Source organism: Struthio camelus, chromosome 4, assembly GCF_040807025.1.
Source record: "Struthio camelus isolate bStrCam1 chromosome 4, bStrCam1.hap1, whole genome shotgun sequence".
In the NCBI taxonomy this organism is placed as follows: domain Eukaryota; kingdom Metazoa; phylum Chordata; class Aves; order Struthioniformes; family Struthionidae; genus Struthio; species Struthio camelus.
The window spans coordinates 65,075,125-65,088,298 of record NC_090945.1 but is presented as its reverse complement, the minus strand read 5'-3'; the positions used below and the strand labels follow the sequence as shown (position 1 = coordinate 65,088,298).

At 39.0% G+C, this 13,174-nt stretch overlaps 1 long non-coding RNA gene across 2 annotated transcripts in view; it reads right to left on the bottom strand.

Annotated features, from left to right (window-relative positions):
- The window catches only part of LOC104143066 (uncharacterized), a 98,962-nt gene that overhangs the window by 84,864 nt on the left and 924 nt on the right, over positions 1-13,174 (bottom strand). The window contains exons 4-5 of one of the 2 annotated variants that reach the window (XR_011141081.1): positions 11,876-11,972; positions 8,671-10,762 (exon numbers count right to left, since the gene is read on the bottom strand). This is a non-coding gene — a long non-coding RNA (uncharacterized lncRNA). Of the gene's footprint in view, positions 1-8,670; positions 10,763-11,875; positions 11,973-13,174 lie in introns of those variants that run through there. The other variant, XR_693840.2, reaches the window with a different exon arrangement.

The following is a 13,174-nucleotide window of genomic DNA, read 5'->3' as shown; positions in this document are numbered from 1 at the left end:
AGCTGAAGCTAGAGGTGATTGCTAAGTTCAAGAAGAGCTCCCAAATATTTGAACCTCACCCTGTTTGCTTCAGATAGCTTGACAGAAAGAATGCAAATAAAAGCTTTGATTCTGGAATTCAAATAAAAATTCTATAGCAAAATTTGACTATTCAATTTCCTTCAGTTTTTTTTCTTCACAAGTTTTTCTTTTTTCTTCCCAAGAAGAATATTGGCTCCTTCTAAAGCAGTAGCTAAATTTTCTCAGAATGTCCAGTCCTTGATATGTCTAAGGATTGCAACAGAGAACAGTCTGAGTTTTGTCACATATTTTGGATGCTTTCCCTTATTGTATGTGAGGTATAGCTTTGCAAGACTTCCTTACTTCCTTTCCTACTACATCCCATAACACAGTAACCTTCACACTGACTGAGAATAGCTGGATACTGCTTCCAGCATGGCTTGTCAATTGCTGGCAATTTAGTTGGCCAGATGGGGTTTCTGTGGAGAAATGTGAAGGCTAAGCGTGCCCCTGCAGAGCTCTTGGCTCCTGCTGACTCAGCGACTGAAGGACACAATCACATAGTACAACTTCCATCTCTTTTCTCACCTTTTATATCCCCTTCAATTTTGCCTCCTTCTGCTCATCTAGGATTGTATCTGAACCACTAGTTCTGAAGATGGGTTTTTTTTTTTTTTCTTTCCAATTAGGATCTGCAGTGGACTAAAATTAAGGGAATCTTTATCAGTCTTCTTCTAAGCCCCCGCAGAGAAAATGTGAAGTGGCAGAGACTAAGTGAGACATGGCACTTTTGCAGAGGCATGAAGCAGATGCAGTGTGTGTAGATAATATGAAACGGTAACATAGAACTCTTTAGCCAGGAACGGAGGATTGTGCAGTGTCTGCATGTTGTCTCTGTAAGAGTAGCAGAGCGAGTCATCAGTTAGTTTCTGCTCCTACTGATACTAGGAAAACATTAAGAGCAGGAGCAGCAGCGGAGATATAATTTTTCCGGAGAAGCTTTAAAAAAGACTGAGTGAGGGCAGATATTGAGGGAAATGAGATTTAGACCCCATTATAAATGGAAGTGTTTTCAAGTAGAGTATTTCTGAAAATGTGCTGAGGCACCAGAGCCTTTCAAAGTCATGGCAACATATTCATTAACCACATAAGAGTGAAGGAAAGTCCTATAATACATACTTACATCAACAACTGATTGACTTCAGAATGTCTTAAATTGGCATGTAGATATTTTTATAAAGAATAGTCAGCTCTGGGAAACAAAATGCTGAAGAAAGCCAGCCAGACAACCAAAAGATCATCTTAAGAGAAAGCAGGATATAAGCAAGTGAGATTCTGGCTGCACTATAATTGCACACTACATTTGACAATTTGGCTCTCTGATGTCCTTCTTTAAAACAGAAACGTGTCCTATTTTAGAAATATATGTTTTTTTCTTCATAAATATCTCTCCGGTCACTCTAAACAGCCACAAGATGGGAATATTTTTGTATCTGTCTCTCCAGTTTTCAATTAGGTTTAATGAAGAATCACTGACAGAAATCTTACTGTTGTAAAGGTAAGACAAGAGCTGAACACTGAAAAGCTTTTTTCCCCTGTATAAAGAGGAAAATACTATTTTAAAAATAATATTTCATGATTGATTAGTCCTCAGTCTGGCCCAGGAGTCAGTATTTTTTTTGAATCAGCATGTTGGCTCTGACAGAGGCCTTACATGATGGTTTTGACAGGACTGCTTGAGTAGTGAGAAAAGACTATTACATGAGCTGTTTTCAGACTCAGACCTTAAATTTCCAACATGACTGAAGAACAGTAAAGATGTTTTCATTCTTCAAGAAAGTTAGCTGAAGTCTAATCTTTCCTGTTAATTAAAAACAAGGATATTTTCTAAAAAGTTAATATTTCTTCTTTTAAAGTGCATATGCTTATAACACAAACAAAAGCACTATGCATCCAGCCTAAATTATTCATTCTAAGTTTTCCTATAGATGAATCTAACTTAAGAAAACTGGTCATATTCTGCATATCACTGATAAATAATTGTAATAGTCTATTGACAACTCTAGCAGTTTATAGAATTTTACAACTATCAAGAGCTGCTTAGCAAATATTTTATTCCTATTATCAGATAAATAAATATACATAGATTTGCAAACGTATGCATACAGTTGTATATATGTTGGATAGGAATCGCTGAAATTGAACCTAGGTAAATCAGTTTGTATAACATAACTTTCTTCCATTTCCCTCAACACAAAAACATTCTTGAATTCACTGACCTGTGTCCTCAAGGTGCTCTTTTCCCACCTGAGATATGGCATAGTGAGCACTAGGATGGCCATAAGCAGGATAAAGCATAGGAGTGTATGAGCTGTGCTGGAGGAAAAGGAGGCACAGAAAAGCTACCTCATTTTGAGGCCTAATAGTTAGACTACTTACTTGAAGATAGGGTAGCTATATTTTTCCTAGTTCTATGGTTCCCCTTTGTATAATATCTCAAATGATTTTAAGTTTTCTGCACTGCTAATACATAGTATATTACCTATTCCTCTGAGAAAAACAGAGCTATTCCTGGATGAAGGGGAACCGACTCAGGTCTTCTCCTTCACAGAGAGGTATTTTAACCTAACCTAACCTTAATAAAGTGTCTGAGGATAATTTAACTGATCATCCAAACTTTTGTTTACAGAACAGCAGTTAGGTGTCATTACACCTAAGTTACCTCTCTGGATCTGACCTTTTTTAACTCCCGTGAAGGGAATACATGAATACAAGGAAATACATGGAATACATTTCATGTTTGAATATTCTGTCTTTCAAGTCTTTCTACTAAATTACTTTCCTTCTGTGAAGCCTTAAAGTCTTAATCATCCCTTCTAACAAATGTTATCGCACTTACATAGCAAAAGATGTGCAAAGAGAAGACTAGAACATTTGGGAACTTCTACCATCTGTGCATTTCCCACTTAACGCTTATTCCATATTTCTTCCTTTCCCCCCAGTTCTTTCTTCTGCAAAGCGTTGCATACCTATATGCATTTCCTTTTGTAGAGAAAGGGATTTTTGCTTTTATTTGTATGCAATAAAAAATACTATATGCCAAACAGACATATTAAAAGGATATTATTAGAGTCATAAAATGAAATGCTCATTTCATAGTTAGAAAATTATAAAAATAACATTATAGGTGGAACCATAATTCAACCCACCCGGCTGTGCATTCTGACATGGTGTTTCATTAGAGTTGTTCCCTTCCCACCCTGGGGCCCTAATTTCTTCATTGTGCAGAACTGACCTGCTCTTCAGTGAAATCAAGGAGGAAAACATTGTTTCAGGGTGTTAGAACATCATACTGTAAAGTTGGAGACTGATACTCACTTCTGCCACAGAATTCCTGCATGTTGTTAAGTCACAGAAAAAAATGTTTTGATTGTGATTTCGTCTGTTTCTGAGTTCCTGACCTGAAATGCTGAGACTGATTTGCAGAACAGTGAACATCCCCAGGTACAACTTGTGTCAGTGAAATTTTTGCTTTGCTGTATAATTCTAAGCACCCGCAAAAGTAAAGGCCGAAAAGGCTCAAATTAGATACATAAAGTCAGTAGCAATTTTGGTGCTTATCTCTATTTACTTTCCCTTTTGTGATATTGGACGCATAATAACCCCCAGAATAATGCAGTTCCTTACAAATTAATTTATATTTTTGAATTGTTTAGACAAAGCAGTGAGGTATGTCATAAAAGTTCCATTTAATAATTCTTTGTTCAGGATGTTATTTGAACAGTGTGCAGTAAACAAGGCCTTGAGGCAGATACTGAACATAGAATAAAGCAAAATATTCAATAGCTGCCTATTAAGTGGGTACCATTCATTCTATGTGTTTAATACAAGTGGAAAAAGACAGTATGCTAACATGTAATTAGACTGCAACCAGATATTTCAATGGACAGTTCAAAGGTATCTGAATTAAGGGTCTGCTGACAGTATTAATTCTGATATTTTATAACTTCTGACTGCTTGATGTGGGAATATGAATAATTTTTTAAAATAGTTTTTGACTATATCATTTTCCACTCAAAATCCAACCAAACTGAAAACAGAACAAAAGTTCAATCATATGCCATAATAGTGATGCTTACATGCTTGGTCATCCAGACTGCATCGTTTTGATATGTTGAATAAACCACAGGTATTTGAACAATAACTAAAAATTAACAATAAGTTACCATTCGTTATGAGGGCATGGACAGAGAAATTTGGTAGTAGGTTTTACAGTTGTTTTTTGACAGCAATGATACTTAGGACTGCCTAGAATCTTTCTTCATCCTTTTGTCTGTATTCATACCTAACTTTCATTCCTCTGTATTCAAGCGTGGCAGCTTCCTGCTCCCTATTGTCTTTTCTCAAAAGAGAGGTCGTATAGTATCTGAGAGGAATGGTTTCTGGTCAAAGAGTGGCAAGAAAGTATTAGGCAATCACTGGTTGGACTACACCTAATGTGAATGAAATCTTTGGCGAACTTATTTTCTGAAAATTTAGAAAGTGCCTACCGAGCATATATAAACTTCATTTTTTCAGTGGGTTATAACTTGAATAAACCTAGGCAGGTGGATTGCAACAGTCAGAAAAAATATTCATAAAAGTCAGTATCTTCATAAAGTTCAAGTTCGTGATAAAATGTATGAAAGTACTGAAATTGTTTAAATAAGATTTTATGTAACTTTCATCACAGATAAAATAATCTAGCTTCATTATCACAAGTCATTGAATCAGTTTGCTTGACTTCATTTAAAAATGTGACTTGAGCTTCAGACCTGGGAGGAAGAAGTTATGTTCTAAAGCTCAATAAAGTAATAAGCAACCAAAAATGGGGATATATTAAAGGAAGTATCATGAAGTCATAATAGCTGATGTTTTCATTCTTAGTTATAACTAACAGAGTAATAATAATACCATGTGAAATCAATAACTTTTCCCCGGAACGACACATTAGATGAAAACTAGAAAACTTTTTTTCTCATTGCTTCGCCTTCATCAACTTTTTGGAACTGCAGTAAGTTAAATATATCCACCTAAACCACACTAAGTATCATGTAGTCTCCTTTGAGAAAAAAAAAATAGACGATATTAGAATTAGACAATGTTAAAATTTGTTTAAAAAAAGTTAATAAATAATAAAAGAGGATAAATAACTTAGTTTAAAAAGTAGTTTCTCCCATAAATCCTGATATATAATTCTAAAACTGGAATTCTTTCAGATTTCTGAAATCTGCTTTTCTTCATTTACCTCTATATAATTTTAATTGCATCTATTCATAAAGCAAAATAAAATATACTTCCTTTTCTTCACCCTCATGTAAATTCCTCTCATGGCTCTACTTTCTTCTCCTTCTAATCTATGTTACTAGCCTTCTCTATGGTGCTTAATAGAAGAATCTCCAAGGAACAATTTATTGTACTATCTCAATTTTGCTTGTTCAACAAGGCCTTAAAATAAAAATTGAAGTATCACACCATTTTTAGTATATTCAGCCAGTAACTTGTAACATCTCTCTTCATTTGGACCGACCTTTGACATTCTGGACAGCTCTATTCCTGTAAAATGCCAAACCTATGCATGTTTTCAGTTTCTTTTCACCTTATTCTCCTTCTATCTATGCATTTACACAACTCTTTGAAGGCGTTAATTCCTGTTTGTCAGAATATAACATCTCTTATCCTGCAAAGGTCTACTGCTTTTTACCTGCCTTTTCACTCTTATTCTTTGACTATGAAGCATTTAAATGTGTAAGATAATGAACCTGCAGATAAATTATCTAGACAACAGATGGAAAATACATAGAAAAGACAGACACACAGACATGCAATGGCCAAATAGCAGAAAATATAAATATTATTTAATCTTGTAGACTTCAATAAGGTATCAAACATAAACCTTGATATCGTATTAGAAAACTGCTAGGAAGGCAATGGCTTCACTTTTGCAGAACATGTTATAAATAAGCAAAAATAGATAAATTTAGACCTATTTACGCAGAGATGCCCACGGAATGCAGATCTCAGCCATCTGGATTTCACAACAGTTTTAGATATAATGTCTCATAGGAAAAGTATTAACGAAGATTGAGAAGATAAGGAATTGAAGCAGCTGACTGTTCAGGAGAGGACAACAGGTTGTGTTCTATGTTTGTATCACTAGAAGAAAGTTCTTAGTGGAGTTCTTCCTAGGCCAGTCTTGGTATAGATCATTTTAATACTTAAATTAAAAACTAGATCACAAAACATTGGAGCATGCTGCTGAAATTTGCTGATAACACAGGTCTGAGAATCACTGAAAACATAAAAACATACAGGAAGAATCAGAAGACCTTGATGACTTCTATAATAGAAATGGGATTAAATTTAATAGTACAAAGAGCAATGTAACAAGATTTTCTGCTATAAACTGGTAGCTCATCCGCTAGAAATGACAGGGAAAAAGAAAGAACCAGAAAAGTCAGTGAACCAGAGAAGGACTGTCAGGCACCAAAACGTGATGTAGCTATGAAAAATGCTAATGTGAGGTATTAGACAAGGTATTTCCAGGAAAGAAAAGGACGTTTAATGCTGTTGCATCAGGCACAATGCATTCTCATAACAGTTCATAACTGTGAACAGTTCTGGATCCCCATATTAAAGAAAGGTTCACTGAAACATTCGCTAAGAATGGAGCAGGTGAAGGGGGAGGCTGTCAGCCTGATGCTGGGAAAGAAGTTGTTATTTCATGAGAGGACACTGAAAAACTTCTATTGTTTTGCAAACAATAAGATGAGAGAAATGCTGTCTGTAAATAGATGAATATGTAAACAGAGCCTGAGGATATTTATTGTGAGGTCTTGAACTTTGAGATCAGTATCAACATAAGAACAAATAGAGATAGAATAGACAAAATAAATTTAAGCTCAAAAATCAAAATATTTCTAGCCACTTGAGGAATTACGTTCCAGAAGACAATAACCATAAAACTACTAATTGATTTTAAGTACTTGATAAGATTTATACAATATGATTGAATGCAGTATTGGAGGATAGGACTCCCAGGGGTCCACTTCCGGTTTATTCTGAGTAATAAGTGTGATCTCTATGGACAGACAAAATAACTTTTACACCATCAAGTGGTTTAATAACATTTATTTTGATTAAAATGCACATCATTTTCTTCTTCACTCATCTGCTTAAGATCTGCATGAATGCTTTAGAAAGCATTCGCTCACTAGGTGCCTAATGCAAAGATTATTTAGTCAAAGTATTTCTATTGACTTCTGTATGCTTTGGATTAGGCTCTATATCCTTACCTAACAACCAGCTGTTGCAGGCTTCCAGTTTTATCACAATATTAGACTGCATTTCTCTTTTTCGCATGATCTTAAAAGGCAAAAAAAAAAGAGGTACACTTTGGTTGAGCTGTCTGTTCTTTAATGTGCTTAGATTGCAGTTATTTCCTGCTGAGCCCTGGATGAGGTTTAGTTTGTTGAAGAGCAACTTTTTAATCATCTCACAGAATGAATGAACTGGAAGATATGTCAGGCTTCTATTAGAAGATGAAAAACGTGGAAACTTATCAGTACCTCTCTTCCTCTAGACACATTGTAGGTCATAAAACCCCACTCTGTACAGTACTTATTACTCTTATAAAGGAAGCTAGAAATGTAATTATGTAAAGGATGATAACCAAAAAACTTTGCAAAATGGTTAAAACAGACATAAAAGTATGGCTGCCTGTGCGCATGGCAAAAGTGGAAGAGAGGCAGCAGGAGAACAAATGATTTCAAAGATAGATTAAAGGTGCAGTCTTACCCGTGGAAAGGGTACCTATTACCCCTTCTGTCTTGTTTTGGAGAAATAAGTGCAAAACCTGATTAAACTTGGTTGGTTTAACAAAATACTTGGTAAAGCAGCTTTAATCACTGCAGACAAAGGCCAGATAAGGTCCAATAAGCAATCAACATCTTGGTCCTACGCTAAATTACTTCCTTTGTCTCCTTACTTATTTCCTTAATCTATAGCAACTGTGTATTTATATAGCCCTCCCTCGTTTCAGCTGCAGAGCAATGATTATTTTTTATGAAGCACACAGAAACATTAAAGCTCCCAAATATGTACATACATATATATGTAGACTTAAAAATTACCTTTTCAGCAATAACATATACTGAAAGTAACACATAGAAGAGAATAGTGATCTCCAGAAGATTCAATTATCCATAACAATATCTGAATTTTAATATCAAAGGTTCTTTCTGTGAACTCTGGAGGTGCCCTTTTTCTTAGGTATTTTCTCTTCTGCTCAACAGGCAGCTGAGACAATAGATTCAGGAAGACATGCCAGATCTTTACTGAATTATATTAATAATAAATTAAAGCTGCAAGGATGCTCTAGGAGTATCAGACAAAAGATTTTATGACCTCATAACTCTCATTCAAAAATTAAATAACACTTTAACTGATAGCAAAAATATTTGCAGCATCCTGAAAAAAATAATAATTAAAAAAATCCCTGCAGATTACAGAAATGAAAAATAATGTTAGATTGAGAAGCCTTGAAGAGGGCACAGAGACAAAATGATTTTAGAAAATCTATGGACTCAATTTTGGATATAAGAGATAGCTGAAAGAAAGATATGCGAACAGTAGCTTAAGAATAACTTTATTTCAATACAACTACAAAAGTTTAGTGTATTTTACCAGTCTCCATCAAGTTTCATGATACAAGACTTTCCTTTGTATACATAGTTCTCTGGAACATGAATTTGTTTTAAACTCTCTTCAGAATGAGCTTCTGTGATTTTCCATCAGTCCATCAAATAAAAATTTTCAGGCAGTGCATCAAATAAAGAGAACATAACTGCCACTTATTCAAAGACAAATACTGAGGTGGATGCAGAATATATTAAAAAAACTATGCAAGTGCAAAACTGTATGGTCTGATGAACCTAATCTGAAAAGAACTATTTGCTAGTGGCTTGTAGGGTGACTGAGCAGGTCATTGTACTTCCTGCTATCTCCTATGGATAATCATCTTTTCTTTACAAAGCACTTTGAAACTTTCTATGTGCTCCCTATATGTATCGACATTGGAAACATTATATCACAAAATAACCTACATTATTTCCAAAAGTAACTGTGATGTTCTGTGCTAGTGAATCCATAGAATATCAGCAGTACTCATTTAATATTTTCAGTGAAAATGAACACATTTTTCTCTCTTTGTCAGTGCTACCTGGTTCTCATACATTTCATTTAAATTAAATCCAACTTTAATTATCTTCCCTGAATGTCTCATTGTATCTCTTTTAGGTAGCATATATACTAATAATGCAGAATGTCTCTCTAATTGTGCTATGAATTCAAAACTCACCTTAAATACCTTTTTTTCCTATAGTTGACTTTGCATTTAGAGAAATCAAATAATAGTTTGATTAAAAAATAAGTCTATAAAATAATGGGGCTGGGTACAGCACTCATTTATATTCCTTCAAATCCAGGAAAGCCTGTAGCTGCATATGAGGTATAAATCTAACCAAAACCTGCCTTACTCCATGCAAATCCATATGCTTTTCTAAAGACCTTTCATTATTTTTCCTTTGATTTTAAGCATAATCCACCTACCATTTTTACATAATTCTGAATGGTTAGATCTTTTGTCAACATCTGGGAAAAAACACTCTTTCTGTAAATGACTTTTCAAAAACAAATCCTATAGAATAAAGTTATTTTAAAAGAAAAAAAAAAAGAGAAAAAAATCCTCTCAAGCTTAATCACTGTGATTTGTAAAGAAGATAATATATACTGTTACAATATTGGTAAATAGACTCACAACTTCTTCTGCTAAATGTGCCATTTTTAAGCATTATTTATGAATCTGAAAACACAGAAATGAAGATGGAATCATGGCTGTGCAAAAAAAAAATTTTTGCATAAAACTCAAATATTATTTTAAGAGTGTAGTTATATTTATTTAAGATTTAACCACTGATATCCAATACAGATTATTTTTGCCTTGTCAGTAACTTCTGTAATGTATTTTCTGCTTCTAAATTCTCAGAGTAAAAGAGAGATTTAAACAAGGCAACTAGCTTTACGTTTGGCTTGCATTAAGTTAAATAACCACAAAAGCAAACAGTTAATACCTGCTTAAAAGGAAGCCTGTGGTTTCCTTATTCAAAGTCTTAAGTTTTAATGTCCACCAGAAAGGCTGCTACTGCAATGAATATTTTAAGCACTTGTGTCTATTATCTGCTACTACATAGCAAGCATATCTGCAAAGCTGTGAAAGACCCTGGGCAAGTGTCAGCACTCCCTATAATTCAGCCGACCTCCCAGTATATTCGCTGCAACGAGCTAAGGGAGCTCTGCAGCGGCCTAAGGGAGGTTGTCATAGGGAAGAGAGGTGAAGAGATCACAGCAGAATTGCACCAAATCAGCAAGACGCTTTTAAAAGATGAAAGGTCAAGGCAGGCTTAGTGCTGTTGTGGTGTCATTGCATCTGTTTGTCCCTTGGTGGAGTTCTTGAGTTAGTTTCTCCCTTCCGTCAAAAGGCTTTAACTGCTGTATGTGGGGTTTTGGGTTGTTGTTTTTCCTCTCCTTTAGAATTGGCTGTCATGTTTACTGTATTTAACCTTTTCCTCATATTATTATGAATATGTTACTTTCTTTCAATGAAAGCCCACCTGAATTTTTTTTTCCTTCGGGAGCTTCTTCACTTACGTGCGCGCGTGTGTATCTATACATAGCAATACACAATAACATATATTTGTTAATGTATATAGCGGTATGTATGTTTCAATAATCGCTCTCACTTTAACCCGCGATAGGTCCCCACTGCGGCCCTAGATGTGATTTTCCAGTTAGAGCCACCGACGCTCCTAAACTGCAAAACCAAATTGTGCTGGGGCGAGAGGATAACTCCCCCCTGCGCGAGAGAGCTCACACCCGAGCGGCAGGAGCCAGGCTCCGCCAAGAAATTCAGACAAACTGGCCGTTAATTACAGCTGCATGTCTTATCGAGGACCCCTGTCTTTCCAGGCACCACCCAGCGCCGCAGCAGCCCCGCGGCTGCCTGGGGAGGCAGCGGAGCGGGGAGCTCCCGGGCTGCTCCCGCCGGATTCCCCGCGCCGCGCGCCTGGGACTGCCAGCCAGACGGAGCCTTTCCCACACGCAAGATGCCTCCTCGTTGGCGTTATCAGATGGTCCATTTAAGGACACGCGTTCTTATTTCCCCTCGGTAGATCTCCAGCATCCCGGGCTATTTTATTTATTACAGACGATTACGTTTGTGATCCCATTTCCCACTTGATCTCACCAGATCAGGAGGACAAATGCCGCGTCGTGTCTGAGCGCCATGTGGGCGTTATGAGTGCAGCTGGGGGGAGGGAGCAGTGGGGGGAGAAGGAGGGGCAGGTTGTACTGCGCAACAGATTTGTCCAAGGGAGCCAAAGCTCCCCCACCCGAAACAGCTGGGCTTGTTGCCACTGACACCGAAACAGCTGCGAGCGCAGTTGACAGCGGGAGCGAGAGCCCGTAGTGCGGGGATGGCGGCGGGCTGCCGGCGGGAGGGTGATCCCCTCTCCCCCCGCCAACACACGGGATGGGGGTGGGGGCCGGGGTCGGGGCCGGAGCCGCAGCCGTGCCGGGCTGGGATCGGGGGGGCAAGGCCAGCACAGCCCCTCCTCCCCTCCCGCAGCCGGGGCACGTGGGCCGGGAGCAGCGCTGCCATCCACTATGCAGCGCACGTCGGGCCCATTTCCCACGCCGGCCGCCTGCCCTGGGGGAGGGAGGAAAGGAGGAGGAGGGGGAGGAAGGAGGTATGAGAGAAAAGGCGGGGGGAGGCCGTTACCTCTGCTCCGAAAGAGGAACCAATCCACTGTGAAGGACGCTGCACTCTTGAGCAGGAAAGACATTGCACATTCAGGGAGAGATTGCATGTGAAGACACTGCAAAAGAGAAAGAAGGGGAGGGGGGCTGAGGGGGCGCAGACCGCATGTGAAAGGCATAGTGTGTGTAAGACAGGCCAGAGAGGGTAGGAAGGGGAGGGGGGAGAGATTGCATATGGCAAGAGAAAGAAATCACTTATTCGCCTGAAGAATCAAGCTCTTGCAAAGCAGACAGTAGTAGTAGTAGACATGGGAGACAACGGGGAAGGAGACGCAGACAAGAGGCGAAGAGTCCATGCCGTGCAACAGCGCGGAATCCGATTAAAGTTTATGGCGGGGAGGTTGAAAGCGCTTTCATCCCGCCCCTCTTCTGGCGAATACATTAAGTTTCCTGGCTGCGTTTAACAGCACAAAGGAAAGGGAACAGCGGGAGCCTCGGGTTGTAATTGTATTGCTAGTGCAGGGAGCCGGTGTAATGCAGTATGCTGGTATTCCTACGTACTGGTATGTCTGGATCTTACACTGTGGGCAAAATTTCCTCCTCTCGGAGCTCCAGAACAGCGAGGGGGGATTTTGATAAATTCAAGTTGCTTGGCAAATATAATAGGGATTTGGTATTAATCCTACTTAACCCGCTGCGAAGATGCTGAGCTCCCGAGCCCCCCTCCTCCGTCCGGGACTGCGGCGGTGAGCACTGAGCCTGCGCCGAGCCGGGCTTTCTCGCTGATGCTGCAGATATAAAGCCGAGTGTCTCCAGCATCAGCGGGGGAGGGTTTTCGCGTCCTGGCAAGGCAGCGAGAGCGGCAGGGGCTGGAGCCGCCGCCACCGCTGCCGGCGGAGAAGCCTCCAGCCCTGCGGAGCGGGGGGCAGTCTCTCGTTCCCCGGCGCGGACTCCATGCAACACAGGCTCTGCCCCTCCGTGGCTCTCGGCTCCCCAAGGAAAGAGGTGGCAACCTTCCCTCCCACATTGACTCACCGCCCCAGATGACAAAGACATGCTGTGACCGTTGCTTTGAACCATCCCAACATATCCGGCTGCTTTCACTCAAATGTGTCATCACCATGAAAGAAGGCCATTAGACTGTTTTCTCTTTATTCGAAAGAACCATTTAAAACAAAGAACAACCCATACACATGGACACACAGAGAACCCGCAACAACTTGTTTTCCCACATGCATTCACAGAGGGAGAGAGACCAGCTGGATGCCTGCCTCTCCCGCCCTGCGCGCACACTCGCACCCCAGCTCTCTCCCACTGCCTG